This window comes from Tupaia chinensis, unplaced genomic scaffold (genome assembly GCF_000334495.1).
Source record: "Tupaia chinensis unplaced genomic scaffold, TupChi_1.0 Scaffold000178_1, whole genome shotgun sequence".
Taxonomy (NCBI): domain Eukaryota; kingdom Metazoa; phylum Chordata; class Mammalia; order Scandentia; family Tupaiidae; genus Tupaia; species Tupaia belangeri.
Genome location: NW_006159653.1, coordinates 1947482 through 1950664, shown reverse-complemented (window position 1 = coordinate 1950664; position 3183 = coordinate 1947482).

Sequence of the window (3183 nt, the reverse complement as noted above, 5' to 3'; positions counted from 1 at the left end):
CGAACCGCGGTCGACTACGTGGGAGTCCAGCGACATAGCCATTACGCTAACTGCTGGTTCCCAGCAGCTGCCACTCTTGATGGAGTCTCAGAATGGGGATGGCCAGATCTAGTGTTTTTCCTTCCTCCTTTCCTCCTGGTTTTGTTTTTTTGTTGTTTAAGAGAGATTTTTGCCATTAGGCTTGTGTATTCACAGGAGAGACAGACGTGAGCACTGGAGTCACCTCCCAGGGCAACGGCCTCGGCACAGCACCCTTCTCCATTCACCTCTCAGGATCGTGGGCACACATGCATACACACCCTGTATGAGTTTTAAGCCGCCGGGTCCGGGGCTCGAAACCACGGTCAACTATGTGGGAGACCAGCAACATAACCATTACGCCCTCTGCTGGGCCCACCTTTCCTCCATTGTTAAGGCTGGGAAGTTCTTAAGTTTTAACTTCCTGGAGTCCCAGTACCTGCATGCAGGTGGGGGCGCCCCCCGTCAGTTCCCATTGGCCTCGTCCCATCTCTGTGGCTCACCTCACTCCCCAGGGCTATCTCCTGTCGCCATGGTCCACGCAGCCTCGGGAAGGCCCCCGAGTCTAATGAGCCACTCACAGCGCGATGCTGGCCCAGCCACCGCCTGGCCCATCCCCTTGTGTGGACAAATGGTGCTCCTGGGCTCCCAGCGGTCAGCCTGTCTGGCCCAGCTCCCCCAGGACAGTGTGGACACCCGGTGGGCCGACGGGGCCCCCGAGCTGATATTTGTTGACTGTGGGAGGGCACGGAGGAGCAGGCCCGCTGGGGTGGACAGAGGGGACTCTGTGGGGTCCCTCCCTCAGGTCCCCGGCCCACAGAGCCCGACCCTCAGCCCAGAGGAAGCGTGGTCTGGGCCCACCAGCAGTGTCTGGTCCTGCAGGAGGCCTCGCAGCCAGGCAGCCTCTGGGAGGGCAGGGCTGGTAAGAGGTGGGCCTGCTGGCCCGGAAGCCGCCGCAGGGGAGGGAGGCGCAGGAGGGCAGGGCACCAGAGGAGTCCTCCAGTCCGGGTGGCCCCAGGCCCTGTCCACAGCCTCGGAGGGACCCAGGAAGGTGGCAGTGGCGGCCTCCGTGTTTGCTGGGTGCCGGGGGCCAAGGTGGTGCCAGCCTAGTGGAGTGCCAGGAAGAACCAAAGCGTGAAGTCGGCCATGCCCCGGGTGGGGCCCCTGCCCACTCCGTCACTGCACGGGGCTTGATTGTAAGGTGCACACAGCTTTGGTGCTGACGAGCACCGTCGCCACCGTTTCTCCGGTTAATACCGGAGTCGACTGTTCCCCCACGCCCGTGGCTGCCCGCACGCCTTCCGGTGCCCACCTCCAGGGTCGAGCCGGGCAGGCAGCTCCGTGTGGCGAGCGCTCCTCCCGGCGCATGGCTTTAGGTGGCGTTGGATGTTGGTCTTTGATGCTTGTTTTTTTTTTTTGAGAGGTTTTTGCTATAGGGCGCGTGCGCTCGCCAGACAGAGAGAGACAGAGACAGAAAGCGAGAAATCACCCCCCAGGGGGAATGGTCACGCCGCAATCCCTTCTCCATTCTCCTCTCGGGATCTTGGGCACGCACGCACATGCACCCGGCGTGAGTTTAAGCCACCGGATCCGGGACGCGAACCGCGGTCGACTACGTGGGAGTCCAGCGACATAGCCATTACGCTAACTGCTGGTTCCCGATGCTTAATTTTTTTGAGAGACAGATTTTTGCCATAGGGCTTGTGTGCTCGCTGGAGAGACAGAGAGCGAGAAATCACCCCAGGGGGACGGCCACACCGCAGTCCAGTCCTCTATGGGCCACCGGGCACACTGTGCTTGAGTCTCAAGCTGCCAGTCTGGGTCTTGAACCACAATAGACTTGTGGGGCTCCAACATCCTGGAGACTACGCCACCTGCCGGCCCCATGATGCTTCGTTTTCGCTTTTAGGTCAGGCTTTGAAAAATGTCCCACCTGGGCTGTCAGGTGGCCTTGCAGCTGAGGCGCTGCGCTTCCACCTGGGGTTACTCGAGTCCTGGGTCTGGTGACTTGCTTTCTCACTTTCTTTCTCTCATTGGTCAAATTAAAATAATAATAATAAAGTTAAACAGGCAATTCTTTTTTTTACCAAATAATTGATTTATTTATGTATTTTTTTGAGAGGTTGTTGCTATAGGGTATGTGCGTTTGCCATAAAGAAACAGAGACAGAGACAGAGAGACAGAAAGCGAGAAATCCCCCGGGGGGTGGCCACACCTCAATCCCTTCTCCTCCGTTCTCCTCTCCAGATCCTGGGCACGCACGCACACGGGCCCAGTGCAAGTTTAAGCCACCAGGCCTCGAAGGATCATGTGGAGATACTGACCTGGGAGAGCCCTTGAGGGACGGGCGACCCGAGTCTGAGACTCGAACTACAGTCAACTACATGGGAGTCCAGCGGCAGTCATTACGCCAACTGCTGGTCCTTATTTATGTATTTATTTATTTGACCAGAGAGGGACAGAGTGAGAGTGAGAGGAGGAAAGAGAGAAAGTGAGGCGCCAGGTCCAGGACTTGAACCACGGTCAGCCATGTGGGAATCCAGTGCCCTTAACCACTACTCCACCTGCCGGCCCCTAAATGGGCAATTTAAATAAAAGCTCGCCACTTCCTGGTGGCCTCTTCAGAAGGCCCTGCTCTGTCCCATGGTTGCCTGTGGCGTTGGGGCCCTGGGGCGAGGGCCTGCCCCACCGGGCTTGGCTTACCCAGGGCCCGGGGTGAGCTGGTCCCTCAAGGGCTCTTCCCTGTCAGTGTCTCCATGAGATTCTCCGAGCTGTCTCCGGTGCGGCTGGGGTTGTCCTTGGGGTCATGCTGACAGCCGTCCTGTCGTGGTGGTTAGGGTCACCACAGGTCCCTCTCCTGTCACCATCTGCTGTGCTCTGGTGCTTTCTGCGCTGTGTGGAGAGTGGGCCTGGGCTGCCTGGTGGTCGGGGTGACCCTGCTGGACTGGGAGGGGATGGGGTGGACCTGTCCAGTGCTCAGGGCCGCAGGGCCAGTGCTGGTACCGTGAGGCCCTGGAACTAAGATGGGAGCAGAGTGCCAGGGCCCAGAGGAGTGTGCCTGCTCCCAGCACGGGAGCTGAGAGTAGGGGGGCCGCGGGTGGGGCACTGGGAGCTGAGAGTGGGGGCCGCGGGTGGGGTGCTGGGAGCTGAGAGTGGGGGGCCACG